This window comes from Eutrema salsugineum, unplaced genomic scaffold (assembly GCF_000478725.1).
Source record: "Eutrema salsugineum unplaced genomic scaffold, Eutsalg1_0 scaffold_21, whole genome shotgun sequence".
Taxonomy (NCBI): domain Eukaryota; kingdom Viridiplantae; phylum Streptophyta; class Magnoliopsida; order Brassicales; family Brassicaceae; genus Eutrema; species Eutrema salsugineum.
This window is the reverse complement of record NW_006256821.1, coordinates 195,466-211,288: the sequence shown is the minus strand read 5'-3', so window position 1 is coordinate 211,288 and position 15,823 is coordinate 195,466. Positions and strand designations below refer to the sequence as shown.

Genomic DNA, 15,823 nt, shown 5'->3' with positions numbered 1-15,823 from the left:
TTGGTGGGTAAAGAAGAAGTTTGCCACGGTCTAGCAGGTTTTGGTCAAGCCGTCGCAAGTGACCGTGTCAAGTCCTGTGTCTCTTGTTCTTGGATGAATCATGGTACCACGGGCTCCCTCTGGCCGTGATGCATGACCGTGTCAAATGCCGAAGGATTGCATAAAGTTGCCACGGTCAGGTTCAAGGTCATGCTGCGTGGCCGTGTCAAACGCCGAAGGATTGCATAAAGTTGCCACGACCAAGTCTCAAGCCGTGGCGTGTGGCCGTGTCAAATCCCGAACGTCTGAAGGATCACAAGTGTTGTCTTGCCACGGTCAAGTGTAGACCGTGGCATTACCTCGTGGCAATTCCCGAATGCAAGTAAGATCATGACGCAGCCAAGTCTATCTTGACACGGTCAAGTGTAGACCGTGATGTGGAGACCGTGTCAAACCCCAAAGAAATGCAATCAAATGCCACGGTCAGATGTGGACCGTGACCTTCCACCGTGCCATCTTTCCCTTAGCATAATTTCAAGGCGTTCATGAGGGTTATCAATCTCGCAACATTCAGGGCTCCTCGGACCACTTCACATTCATGAGAGGGTAGCTTCCAGGGTACTGGTCCGAATGGTGTGATTCCAGTTTCAGTGGATAGAAGACTCTGACATCTTCAAATTTGGTGAAGGAACCTTCGGTGCTTGGGAAGTGGAAGGTTTCCTGGAGGGCTCATCATCTCAGTGCATTGACACAATCAGAAAGAGGCTTCTAGACATGTGTCCATTCCGAAAAAATTATCTTCTTGCTCATAGTTCCGAATTGAATGATCTCAGACGTTCTGGAAAGAGGACTCAAATATCTCGGATTCTGATGAAGGCCCTGTAAACTGAATCGGTCTGGAAGTGCACCGTTCTTCGCATTCTTCGGAGCTCACCGGGTCGGTCAAAAACGGCAGCGAGACAGGCGTTCCTTCCGACAAGCTTAACTCTCTGCTCACTCCTCCAAATCCTATGATTCCACCTGCTCTGGAACCATGATCCAATCTTCTCCAACTTCAATGAAGCACCCGACAGCTGAATCGGACCGGAAGGTTCTCCGGACAGGAGATTTCGGAAATGTGTCTGCACCTGGGAATTTTGGCCGAGAAACTTAACCAGCCGGTACGCGTTTTGGCCGAGGAATCCACCCGCGGTACATGCGAATTGCCGAGAAAAACCTTCATGAGGTACGTGTAAATGGCCGAGAACCTCCAAAAACCCATTTTCACCATCTTTCAAATCCTGATCGCCATTCCTCTTCCTGGATCCACCTTTTTAACTCCAAATAGCTCCAAATGCACCTGATAAACTCTCCAAACATGCAAAGACTCATTGGGACCTAATGCAACTCCTAAGTCCTAAAACAAACCCTAAGGACCTAAAATGCATGAAATAAGATATGATTTGGAATGAAATATACAACCTAAATGATGCAAATTATGAACATATCAACTCCCCCACACTTGTCCTTTGCTTGTCCTCAAGCAAAAAAAGCAAATGAGAGAAAGAGGTTGGATGCACTGGGAGTTCATATTCCTTAATGAGAGAGTGTATCACTAAAAGAATTCAAGGCTCACTGTCCTAGTTGCTAGTTCTAAGATGCATTGCAAACAAGATTACTCACAAAACTTTAGCCAAACTTATCATTGAATGAATCAAGCTCAAGCTTAAGTTTTTCACAAACAGCCATAGTTCCAACCTTTTGACATTCATTAAAGCTCATGTGAATCATGCTTATGCAAATCATGTGAACTTACTTGTCTTGGGACAGGGTCATGAGACAAAGATGATCTCATTTAATGCTTTGGTTTCCATTCAGCTCAAGGGATCACTCAAGAAGGAATAAACTTTAACAGAATGCTAAGGGTAGAAGGCAACTGGTGCATACAAGAGCAGAATCCCATCTACCGAATGCCCCAAATCGGTCTTTCACCTTAACTCTACTCCCATGAAGATCACATCCTAGCTACTCCTCTCTCAAGACATTCATTGTCTTATCAACCCTCTCCTCACTTCACTGTCATTCTTTTTCTCACCAAGGGCTTCATCTTTTCAACTTTAAACTCAGGTTTTGGGGTCTGAATATTCCACTTAGCTCTTTCTCATACAACACTTTCTAGCCTCTTTTCTTTTCTTTTCAAATACTTGAGCCTTTTTGGCTTCTTTTCTTTTCTTTTTTACTTAAAGGCTAGACTTTCTTTTTCAAAACACAAGAGCTTTTCTTTCTTTACACAGCAGACCCCAAACCTCTTTCTTTTCTTTTCCAACCCCTGGTTTTCATCTCAAACTTCCTCTTTTCCACTCAGTGTTTCTAAAGAACTATTCCTAGCCTACTCTAGACTCATGATGCTGAGCTAGATCTACATGAGACTCTACTCTTGTCGCCCTAAACCCAACACTTTCTGTCAAATTTATTCAGAAAAAGGCCTCACATCTCTCACTATAGTGTTTCAGGCTTCAAGGAAGGTTTGGTTAAAGGCAGGGAACTGTCTCAAAGTGAGAGAACAGCTATTTGAGCTAGCAAAGAGTGGTAAAAGGGATAAGAGAGCTCAAATATTTTAAGGGTACCCATGAGTTCACAATGACATGCACAAGCAATGATAATTAGATTGTAAAATTAAGATTCTCCCTTAGATAAGGCTGGACTAATCAAAGCTTGATTCACTCATCAAGTTCAAAGCATAGATCAATCTTGATTTCATTCTTGTTTACATGCAGCAAAGAACTAGAAACTAGGGCAGTGAACCGAATTCTTAAAGTGATATTCTCTCAAGGAAAAACCTATCATTACTCCCTTGCATTGATGCAGCGTACATGAATATGCAACTAGACTCAATCCTAAAAATGAGAATGCAACTACATGATCATTTTTTGTGAAAATTTTTCAGGGTTTTTTTTTTTCAATTTTTTTGTTTTTTTTTTTATATGCACTTAGATGAAACTACATGAATGCATGCAAGAATGTGACTCAAGACTCAAAGTGTAAAATAAGAACAGAGAAAACATGATTAGTAAAAGATGAAACTCCTCCCCCACACTTAAATAACATAGTTCCTTTGTGTTATAAAAGCATGAGAAAGGAGTTAAAGCAAAGCAAACAAGTAAAATGCAAAGAGTAAAAGAAGATCTACATGCATATGTACAGAGTTTGGAGTGTTTACCTCAATCGCTGAGGTCTGATCCCAGGTAGTGGGATGGGTTGGAGGTGGAACATGATGGAGTTGAGTATCTAGGCCGGGTTGACCCAGTCTTCTTTTCCTGGTGGGAACACAAGGTCATGAGCGGCTGAGCTTTCTCCCACCTCTTCTCTTGTATCTTGTTTGGGTGAGGCGGCTGGAGATATGAGTTTCTTCACCTTCTTCTTTAGTTGCCTAACACAGTTAACTAGCTTGTGGACCGTTTTGTCTTGCCATTTGCACCATTTCTGAAGGCTGTTAACTCTGGAATACCGCTTCCTTGTGTGATAATCAGGTTGACCCTAAACATAAGGATCAAAGTGATACCGGCCTGCTCCCATCCTTCTTTCAAGATCTCTTGGCTCCTCATTCTGACAACCGGTGGTTCTAGTTGTGCTCTGTTCTTCAACTGGTTCTTTACCCTTGGAACCTGCAGTCCTCTTGCATTTGCGAATTGGAGGGTTAATGGCTGGGTTGTAGAGCTGATCCTTTAGAACAATAAAGGAGACATTGTGCCTTTCTGTGAGAGTGGTGATGGCTGGGTGTGGTAACAGAACTTGGACCTTCTCATTTTGTAAAAGCTTGAAGCTGTACAAGAAGTTTTCACCATTGCTTTCTGTTAAAAACCCAACCTTGGTGAGGGTAGCTTCATCAATCAACTCAGGCTTGACCTCAACATCATCAAAGACTAAACCTCTTGCTTTCAGAATCTTTGTCACTAACCATCCATTGTGCAACTTAGTGAGCTTCTGCCTTTTACCCTCACTCCAAGCAATGTCTTTGTATATCAGCATATGGCGTGCCAAGAATACACCACCAGAAGGGATGTAGTGTGGGAGATGAAATTCTCAAATGACTGATGAGAGGATGCAGACCCATACCCAGTATCTCCATGTCAGCTAGATGCACCACACCATCATTGTACTTGGTAAAGAACATTTGGCAAAGCACTTTGTGAGCCCCGGTTTTTGTTCCTCCCATCTTGCATTTTCTCAAACAGCTATGAGCACCTAAACAAGAGAACAACAAAAGTTTTCCAAAAATTCACCAAGTTCAGGGGTGGTACAGATCGATTTCAGTAGAAGAGAATGTGTCTTAAGCTGGTTAAAAACTCAATAAACTCAAAGCAATGGCAAGAAGCAATGCACACAAAGAGTTCAGCTTGAGACACAATTTCTAAAAAAAAATCGAAATATTTGATGAATGTTAAAGAAATTTCCCAAAAATTCCAAGAAGAGGTCATTCACAAGCAAGATCCATGCATTTCCTATCCATTCTACTTGCACAACATTCACAAAATGATTCCAAGGTATCAAGAGGCCTATTAAAATCGATTCCATGTGTTTCTTGTTCATGAACAGTTCATTAAGACATGGAAAAGGTGAGTTTTAACAGACTAAAATACCTTGGAAACTTTAAGTTTCGAGTGAAAAACGAATGTGCACCAAGAAACTAGACAGGATTACGAGTTCAATGCAGTTGGAATTCCTCAATTTGGTTCAAGAACGAGAGAGATATGAGTGTTTAAAGTTCAAGAAATGGAGAGAATGAGGCAAACTCGTGTAAGGAAGAAGACCAGGTGGGGAACAGCTGTAAAGGGCGCGTCTTTGACCGGTCAACGTCCGTACGGTCAAGATTTTTCAAAATTTTTGCCGTGCCTTCGTTGACCGTGTCAAACGCCGAGGGTTTGTGCTTTTTCTGCCGCAGCCTGGAGCTTTCCGTGTCATCTAACCGTGGCAAATCCCAAATGATCGATTCTTTTCCAACATGTGCCACGGTCAAGTCTTCTCCCCGTGGAAAACACACCGTGGCAAGCACCGAACCTTGGTCCATTCCTCTTTTTCCTTGCCATGGCCGTGTCTTCTCTTCGTGTCTCTTGATTGTGTCAACACGCCGAGCCTTTGTTCATTCCTCTTTGCTTTGCCAAAGCCGGCTGCAGTCCCGTGTCCCTTAACCGTGGCAAACCCCGAATGGTTGCTTCTTTTGCCACGGCCACGCCTAGGACCGTGCTTAGCTAAAAAGCTTAGCTAAAAAGCTTGCCACGCCTTGTTATCTGACCGTGGCCGGTGACCATGCTCAAAACCGAGCATAAGGTTTTGCCCACTCCCTCATTCCTTTTCATCTTGCATTCACTTTCCAAGGGTTCAAACTCAAATCTGTAACCTGTAGACACTAAACAAACCCATCAAAACATCCTAAAACATAAAAAAAGGAAAGAGATCAAAAGATTAAAAGCATATTTACAAAAGATAAGCTTGGGGTGTCTCCCAAGAGCACTTTGTTTAAAGCCTCTAAGTTTGACTTTTGAAACCTGTTTAACAGGCTGGTGGTGGATCAAGAAGGGGAACTGATGTAGCTTCCTCCTTCCTTTGTGAGACCAGATAGTGCTTGATTCTTTGGCCATTTACCACAAACTCTTGACCATTCTTGCCTTCTAACACAACAGCCCATATGGCCTGACCTCAAGATCCTTAAAGGGACAAAACCATCTCGACTTAAGTTTTCCAGGAAACAACTTAAGCCTAGAGTTGAACAGCAACACCAGATAACCATCCTTGAACTCCCTTTTCAGAATCTTTTGATCATGCAGAGCCTTGGTCTTTTCTTTATAAATCTTGGAGCTCTCAAAAGCCCCAAGCCTGATTTCTTCAAGTTCATGGAGTTGCATGAGCCTTTTCTCTTGAGCTGTCTTGATATCAAAGTTTAGCAACTTCACAGTCCACAAAGCCTTGTTCTCCAGCTCAACAGGAAGGTGGCAGCTCTTCCCATATAGCAGATTGAAAGGTGATGTCCCAATTGGAGTTTTAAAGGCAGTTCTATAGGCCCACAATGCATCATCTAGCCTTTTGCTCCAATCTTTTCTGCTTGAGCTAACAGTCCTCTCCAGAATGGCCTTCATCTGTCTATTAGACACTCTAACCTGGCCACTAGTTTGGGGATGATAAGGAGTAGCTACCTTGTGTTTCACTCCATGCTTTCTCAGCTATCCTTCCAAAGTCTTGTTCACAAAATGAGATCCTCCATCAGAAATGACAACCCTGGGTACTCCAAATCTTGGGAAGATAATGCTCTTGAACAACTTCACTACTACCTTGGAATCATTGGTAGGGGAAGCAATGGCCTCAACCCACTTGGACACATAGTCCACAGCAACTAGTATATACTGATTCCTCAGGAAGACTGTCATTAAGAGGGACTTCAGAGTCTATTCTCAACCTAGAGAGATGGTCTGCAGCTCCATTCTCTATACCCTTTTTGTCCTGTACTTCCATATCAAACTCCTGAAGTAGAAGAACCCATCTCAATCGTCTTGGCTTAGCATCTTTCATGGTCATCAGATACCTGAGGGCGGCATGATCAGTATATACAATGACTTTTGATCCCACCAGGTAGCTTCTGAATTTATCAAAGGCAAAGACTATTGCCAACATTTCCTTCTCAGTGGTAGCATACTTCTCTTGGGCAGAGTCAAGTGTTCTACTGGGATAGTAGATGACATAAAGCTTCTTATCTTTCCTCTGGCCAAGTACAGCTCCAACTGCAAAATCAGATGCATCTGTCATAACCTCAAAAGGAAGAGACCAGTCTGGGGCTTGGACAATTGGTGCACTGACTAATGCATCCTTGATCATCTTGAAGGCCGCTTCACACTCAGCATCAAAGATAAAATCAACTTCTTTACACAACAGCCTTGTCAAAGGCCTGGCTATTCTTGAGAAGTCTTTGATAAATCTTCTGTAAAACCCTGCATGCCCAAGGAAACTCCTTATCCCTTTGACTGAAGTGGGAGTTTGCAGATTCACCATCACTTCCACCTTTGCTCTGTCAACCTCTATGCCCTTCTCAGATATCTTATGCCCAACTACAATTCCTTCCTGCACCATGAAGTGGCATTTCTCCCTGTTCAACACCAAGTTATGCTGCTCACATCTCTCCAAGACCTGTGACAAATTAGAGAGACAGTCCAAGAAGTAGGAGCCATAGACACAAAAATCATCCATGAACACCTCCACCTTCTCTTCAATTATGTCAGAGAATATATGCATCATGCAACGTTGAAATGTGGCAGGGGCATTACAGAGACCAAAAGGCATTCGCCTGTATGCAATGTGCCATAAGGGCAAGTGAATGTTGTTTTCTCTTGATCTCTTGGATCTATTGGGATTTGAAAGAATCCAGAGTACCCATCGAGGAAACAAAAGAAGGGGTGGTTTGCAAGCCTCTCTAACATCTGATCAATGAAAGGCAAAGGAAAATGATCCTTTCTAGAGGCTGCATTGAGCTTTCTATAATCTATACACATTCTGTGTCCTGTTACAGTCCTAGTAGCTATCAGCTCATCCTTCTCGTTTTTAACCACTGTGATCCCACCCTTCTTGGGCACAACATGAACAGGAGACACCCATCTTGAGTCAGAGATTGAGTATCTCCTTCTTAACCACCTCCTTAAGGTTGGGGTTAAGACGTCGTTGATGCTCAATAGAGGACATAGATTTGTCCTCTAGGTGTATCCTGTGGGTGCAAATGCCAGGAGAGATCCCTCTAATATCAGCCAAAGAATATCCTATGGCTCTCCTGAACTTTCTTATCTCACTAAGCAATGCACTCTCTTGATGCTCTAATAAGCTATCATTGATGATTACTGGATATGTAGAGTTTAAGCCCAAGAATGCATACCTGAGCCCTGTCGGTAGAGGCTTGAGCTCAACACGGGGTGCATCAGCCTCATTCCAATCCTTGTCCAAGCTGCATTGGCTCATGTCTGCTCCTTTGATAGCCAAGACCTCAGAGCCACTTTGTTCCAGTTCCAAAAAATTTGTCTCAGGACCCAGCTCTCTAGCATTGTCCAAATACAGCTTATAACCCTCACTTTCTTCTGCTAAGAGCCCATTGTCTCCTTGTTCTTGAGTTAGAGCAGCTTGAAGAGGATCCTCAGTGTTCAGTTCCTCAAGCAACTCATCAGCCAACTGATCCATTGTCTCCACATAGAAGCATTGACCTTCAATGGTGGGTTTCTTCATCATCTCATTCACATCAAACTTGAGCTTCTCAGACCCAAGTTGAAGCTCTATTATCCCACCTTTCACGTCAATAATTGCTCCTGCAGTTGCCAAGAATGGCCTGCCCAAGATAAGAGGATCAACTGGTTCCTCATCCATTTCCAGCACAACAAAATCAGTTGGAACCTCAAAACCACCTATCTTGACAGGCAGATCTTCCAACATTCCAACAGGTAGTCTAACTGATCTGTCTGCAAGGATAAGAGAGATCCTTGTAGGTTTGAAGACTCTAAAGCCCAGCTACTTTGCTATGGAGAATGGCATCAAACTGACTGATGCTCCCAGATCACAAAGACATCCAGAAAATAGAAGAGGTCCAATGGCACAAGGGAGTGTGAAACTCCCTGGATCAGTCAACTTTCTTGGTATGGACTTCTTCTGAATGATAGCACTGGATTCATGACTTAGTACCACCATGCCTTGAAGCTTTTTTGTCTTGTTCAGAATGGCATCCTTCAAAAACTTATACATCTTTGGCATCATTAGAAATGCATCAATGAGAGGCATAGTGAGTGGTGTCTCATTGAGTGCCTTCTCAAATACAGCTCTTGCCTTGTCCACAAGTTGCTTCTTAAATCTCCCTGGAAATAGGAGCTTGGGTTGGTATGGAGGTGGTGGCACATATGTCTTCTCTGGTTCAGGTTCCCTTTCTACCTCTTTACCCTTTTCTGTCCTTGGTTTCTCAGCAACTTGATCATCTTTTAAAGCTGCCTCCCCCTTAGTTTCATCATTATCCTCAATGATCACATTGTTGTTCTCAATACCAGGTAGCTCCTTTCCACTCCTCAGTGTAATGGCTTTAGCATATTCTTTGGGGTTGGGTTCTGGTTTTCCAGGTAGGTGGCCTTGGTTCCTTGAGCTTGAGGCCTGGTTTTGCTTCAATTCTTTGATTTCTTGCTGCATGGCTGCATTCTGGCTTGCAAATATCTGTTGACCCTGAAGCAGTTGTTGCAGAATCCCAACCATATCCGATCCCATCTGTGGCCGCTGCTGAACCGGTGGTGGCTGAAACTGTTGTTGAACCGGCGCCTGCTGTTGGAACTGTGGTGGGCCAAACCCTGGTGGTGCCTTTTGCTGTTGTGAACTGAAACCTGTACCCTGAAATGGTTACTGTTGCTGACCAAAACCCTGATTCTGAGCAAACTGATTCTTGGGTTGAAATGACCCTTGAAAGTTGTTCTTGGGAACAAAGTTCTGTGGAGCTTGAGAATTGGGATAGACCTGGTCTTGTGGGTTAGCTACATTGGGATTCCTGTAAGAGAGGTTCTGATTGGCATTGCCATATTGATATCTTTGGAACCTCTGATTCCCAATGTAGTTAAGCTCTTCCTGGGGTAGACCTTCTTCACTAATGTTCTCAAAGATTTGAGAAGGTTCCTCATACTCTCCTACAAAGTGCATTGGCTTTTGAGTGGTGAATTTCAACTTGTCCAATTCATTTCTCAACTCCTTAACTTCTCTAATGAGCCTCTGTTCTGAGCTTGAACCTTCAGATCTATTTGATCTGTCATAGTCTTCACCATAAGTGTCATTGCTCATTGCTAAGTTCTCAACTAGCTCTAAAGCAGCATGAATCTCCTTTCCTAGAAAGTTCCCATTGGAAGCAGTATCCAGCTGGTTTCTAATCTTGGGAAGAGCTCCTCTATAAAGTGTGCTGAGAAGAGAAGCCTCACTAAACCCATGGTGTGGGCATTGGTTGGTGTAGCTCCTGAATCTCTCATATGCTTCACCAAAATTCTCATTGCTCTGCTGAGTGAAGCTAGAGATTTGGTTTCTCAGTTTTGCAGTTCTGGAGGTGGAGAAGAACTTAGATAGAAAGGCCTGCTTGCATTGCTCCCAGGTTTGAATGGAGCCTCTTGGAAGATTGTTCTCCCATTGGTGAGCTTTGTCACCAAGACTGAAGGGGAATAATCTTAACTTGAAACTGTCTTCAGAAACTCCATTTATCTTTGTCAGGTCACACACTTTATTGAATTGATCCAAGTGTTCCAAGGGATCTTCCATTGCTAATCCATGGAACTTTGAGTTCTGGACAATATTCAACAAGGATGCCTTTACTTCAAAGTTGTTGTTTTGCACAGGTGGTGCCTGAATTCCAGCTCCATACTGATGAGCATTGGCCCTGCCATTCTCTCCAACATAGACTTGTGGCTGCTCATATCTCCTTTGCTGGTGTTGGAAGGGCTGATGTTGGTGGTGCACCTGTTGTCTTTGCTGTACATTGGCCTGATGCCTCTGTTGATGAGCTGGAGCTTGTCCCTGGTGGACATAAGCTTGCTGTTGATGCACTTGTTCCTGATGAACATTACCATGATGTAACCCTTGACCAACTCCATTACCAGCTCCATTACCCTGAGCCTGTTGCTCCTGAACCGGTTGTTGTATGTCCACCACATGCTCTCTTCGGTCTTCCATATCAGCCTGATCAATCTGTCTGCCACGCCTGTCCCTTCTCCTCCTTGGTACCAAAAGATTATGTTGTCGTTTAAGGGAAAAGGTGGACCACAGCTTCTTGATCTGGACCTGGTGTTCATGCACCTGAAATCACAAACAGAACTTGAAAGAAATTAAAAAACACAAAAGAAAATGCTTGATCTCAAGAAATGACACAATCTCAAAGCTATCACACTTTGGCAACAGCGCCATTTGATAACTTAGAGCTTTCAAGGCTCTAGATGAGGGGTTATCAATCCCTTTTGTCACTTTGCAGTACAAAGGGTATCAATCCATCATGTGTAGCCACTAAGATACAGTATCAATTCTTAATTCAAGCCAAATGAGTGAAGATTTGATGATTAATGACAACTAAGAATGGAAAAACAAGGATTAAAGCTAATGATCAACTTAAATAAGCAAGTAAATGAGCTAAATGAGATGAGAATGTATGTATGATGATGAGAAAGGTCTTAGACATGATAGTGGACTAGGGTGCCTTCAGTGATAAACTAGTGAGCCAATGAACCATATGATCAATCAAACCATTCAACTTAAACATCATTAATTAAGTTAATCCTCTCATGAAGGTATCAACTCCTATGCCAAAACAGTTTCTAACCCAATCATCATTAGTGAAACATGAATCAACAAGCATTAAGAATCAGTTTAATCTGTCATTTAAGCTTATAGACAATCATTCCCATGATGAATAACACTTAAACCTCTAACAACCTTGGTTCAGACATTTCATCAAACACTTTTGGTGCATGAAATGTCCAGAATCTAGACCACATATGATTTGTATGGATCTAGCATTAAGAACAGGTTGTAGAGAATGGAATATGCATGATCTAACCCGTAAGCTCACTAATCTACCACTTAAGCACCCTAATCTACATATCTAAGACCTTAATATGGAGATTACTCACTAATCATGATCAACACTAGATCCTTTGCAAGATGTGTTGTTAATTATGATTAGAAGTGTGATTTGATGATGAGAAATGATAGAACAAGATGGAAAACACTCTTCAGATCGATATTAAACTCAAAACAAGGTATTCTCAAGTGGTTCTTTCACCAAAAAGGAAAAGGAGACTAAAGATAAGCTTAAGTTCTCTCCAAATTAGGACTAAAATGTATTTATAGTAGTCTTGGACGAACCGGGTCAGCTCGGAACAAACCGGGTACTGACCCAGCTTTGGTGGGTAAAGAAGAAGGTTGCCACGGTCTAGCAGGTTTTGGTCAAGTCGTGGCAAGTGACCGTGTCAAGTCCTGTGTCTCTTGTTCTTGGATGAATCATGGGGCAACGGGCTCCCTCTGGCCGTGATGCATGGCCGTGTCAAATGCCGAAGGATTGCATAAAGTTGCCACGGTCAGGTTCAAGGTCGTGCTGCGTGGCCGTGTCAAACGCCAAAGGATTGCATAAAGTTGCCACGGCCAAGTCTCAAGCCGTGGCGTGTGGCCGTGTCAAATCCTGAATGTCTGAAGGATCACAAGTGTTGTCTTGCCACGGTGAAGTGTAGACCGTGGAATTACCTCGTGGCAATTCCCGAATGTAAGTAAGATCATGCCGCGACTAAGTCTATCTTGACACGGTCAAGTGTAGACCGTGATGTGGAGTCCGTGTCAAACCCCAAAGAAATGCAACCAAATGCCACGGTCAGATGTGGACCGTGACCTTCCACCGTGCCATCTTTCCCTTAGCATAATTTCAAGGCCTTAATGAGGGTTATCAATCTCGCAACATTCAGGGCTGCTCGGACCACTTCACATTCATGAGAGGGTAGCTTCCAGGGTACTGGTCCGAATGGTGTGATTCCAGTTTCAGTGGATAGAAAACTCAGACATCTTCAACTTTGGTGAAGGAACCTTCGGTGCTTGGGAAGTGGAAGGATTCCTGGATGGCTCATCTTCGCAGTGCATTGACTCGATTAGAAAGAGGTTTCTAGACATGTGTCCATTCCGGAAACGTTATCTTCTTGCTCATAGTTCCGAATTGAATGATCTCAGACGTTCTAGAAAGAGGACTCAAATATCTCGGATTCTGATGAACGCCCTGTAAACTGAATCGGTCTGGAAATGCACCGTCCTTTGCATTCTTAGGAGCTTACCGGGTCGGTCCAACACGGCAGCGAGACAGGCGTTCCTTCCGTCGAGCTTAACTCTCTGCTCACGCCTCCAAATCCTATGATTCCACCTGCTCTGGAACCATGATCCAATCTTCTCCAACTTTGACGAAGTAGCTGGTGGAGTCACTAGGATCGTCAAATTCTGCGTCACCAATCACCCAGCAACCTACAATGTGATTATGGGAATTCCATGGATCAATGCAATGAGGGTGGTCCATTCCACTGATATGTTCATAATTTGCATCATTTAGGTTGCATATTTCATTCCAAATCATGTTTTATTTCATGCATTTCAGGTCCTTAAGGTTTGTTTTAGAACTTAGAAGTTACATTAGGTCCCAATGAGTCTTTGCATGTTTTGAGTGTTTATCAGGTGTATTTGGAGCTATTTGGAGTTGGAGAGATGGATCCAGGAAGAGAAATGGCAACCAGGGCTTGAAAGATGGTGAAAATGGGTTTTTGGAGGTTCTCGGCCATTCTCACGTACCGCAGGAAGGTTTTCTCGGCCATTCTCACGTACCGCGGAAGGATTCCTCGGCCAAAACGCGTACCGGCTAATGAATTTCTCGGCCAAAATCTCCGGGTGCAGACACGTTTCCGAACTCGCCTGTCCGGGGAACCTTCCGGTCCGATTCAGCTGTCGGGTGCTTCATCAAAGTTGGAGAGGATTGGATCACGGTTCCCGAGCAAGTGGAATCATAGAATTCAGACACGCGAACAGAGAGTTAAGCTCGTCGGAAGGAACTCCTGTCTCGCTGCCGTTTAGAACCAACCCGATGAGCTCCGAAGAATGCGAAGGACGGTGCACTTCCAGACCGATTCAGTTTTCGGGGCCTTCATCAGAATCCGAGATATTTGAGTCCTCTTTCCAGAACGTTTGCGATCATTCAATTCGGAGCTGTGAGCAAGAAGATAACGTTTCCGGAATGGAGACACGTCTAGAAGCCTCTTTCTGATCGTGTCAATGCACTGCGAAGACGAGCCCTCCAGGAAGCCTTCCAATTCCCAAACGCCGAAGCTTTCTTCACCAAAATACAAGATATATGAGTCTTCTGTCTTCTGAAACCGGAATCACACAATTCGGACCAATATCGTGGAAGTTACGCCTCCCGGAATTCGACGTGGTCCAAGCTGCTCTGAATGCTGCGAGATAGTCTTGCGACCTGGTTAACTCGCAGCCTGAAGATGAATGCCTGGAAGTTGATGCTGCGAGTTGAGAAGTTCGGGTAAGCTATCACTGGATGAGGTCTGAGGCTCCCGAGCAAGGAAAATGCTAAGTCCACAATCGTGCGACTTAGGCATGCGAGTTGGCCGCGCTTGGAACTAAGCCGCACGATCACTCGCAATCTACACCGACTTGAGCCTGCAACCTGGGAGTAATGGAGACCAACCCACACACATTCCTGAAGACCCCTGCTACATGGTCGTGCGAGTTAAGGATCAGAGAAGACTTAGCCGCACAAAGACTCGCAATTCACTCCTGGATGGGCATGCGGCTGAATCTACAAGGTTTTATCTCGTTCAAGCTCCTCTCCTTGGTTGTGCGACTTGGGCATGCACTGGACCAACTCGCACACTTTCCACTCTATCCACTAAATCCGGGTCAGGACCCGGTTTGTTCCGGGCTTTTAGGGTTTTTTCCCAAAAAAACGAAGCTTTATTCCCCTTTGTCTCTTGCCTCTTTTGTGAAAAGACTCCACTAAGAAGAGAAATATTGATTTTTGAGTGTTTAATCAAGAGAGTTTTAAGAGATCTTTGTGTTTAAAGCTGTTTTCTTCTGAATCTATCATCTCCTTCTCCATTTCTCATCATTTATTATGCCAATCTTCTCAACTTGCAAAGGTTTAAGAGAGATTAGTATGATTAGTGAGTAGTCACCTTAATGAGGTTCTAGATATGTAGGTTAGGGTGCTAAAGTGTTAGATTTGGAGTGCTTAGGGCTAGATTCATTGATTCATCTCTTTAAACAGCTGTTCCCTATGCTAGATCCTTGCGTATCACTTGAGATCTAGATTCTGGGAATTTCATGCAGCAAAAGTGTTTGATGAAATTCCTGAAAGAGCTGTATTAGAGGTTTAAGCATTTGCTGCATGATGATGTATTGTTATTTGCTTGAATGATCATTTAAAACTGTTTATTAATGCATGCTGATTCATATTTCACAAATGATGATTTGGTTTGAAAATGGATTAGTATAGGGGTTAATACCTTCATGAGAGGATTAACCTAGATTAGAGTTCTTAATCCTTTGAATCATGTCTCATCATTGTCATTAGCATTCCTAGTTTAGCACCAAAGCACCCTAACCAACTATCATGTCTAGAATCTCATGCCTCCATCATATCATATTCATATAACTTGTCATTGTTTAGTTCATATTTAGTCTATAATCCTGTTTTTAAGTTTGTAGTTGTCATTAGTTAATCAAAACCACTCTTGTTTGCTTGAATTAAGAATTTGATCACATAGTTTAGTGTCTAATACCACATATGGATTGATAAACCCCTTGTACTACAAGACAGGGGATTGATAACCTCTACAAAGAGCCTTGAAAACTCTTAGTTATCAATTGGCGCCGTTGCCAAATTGTGGATTGTTTAGCATTAAGCTCTGATCTGGTCTTGAGATCAAGTGCTTATTTTCTTGTTTTTACTGATTACTTTCAAGTTCTGTTTGTGATTTCAGGTGTATGAACACCAGGTCTAGATCAAGACGCTGGGGTCCACCTTTCCCTCTCAACGACAACATCAATCTTTTGGTACCAAGGAGGAGAAGGGACAGACGTGGCAGACAGATTTATCAGGCTGATATGGCAGGACAAAGAGAGCACGTGGTGGACATAGAACAACCGGTTCAGGAGCAACAGGCTCAGGGTAATGGAGCTGGTAATGGAGTTGGTCAAGGGTTAAATCAGGGTAATGTTCATCAGGAACAGGTGCATCACCAACAAGCTTATGTCCACCAGGGACAAGCTCTAGCTCATCAACAGAGGCATCAGGCCA

General features: G+C 43.3%; 1 non-coding gene across 1 annotated transcript; it reads left to right on the top strand.

Moving 5' to 3' along the window:
* Window positions 1-9,928: 9,928 nt before the first annotated feature.
* LOC112086265 lies at window positions 9,929-10,035 on the top strand. Its single transcript, XR_002899387.1, has one exon. It is a non-coding gene; the product is annotated as a small nucleolar RNA R71 (small nucleolar RNA).
* The last annotated feature ends 5,788 nt before the right edge of the window (window positions 10,036-15,823 follow it).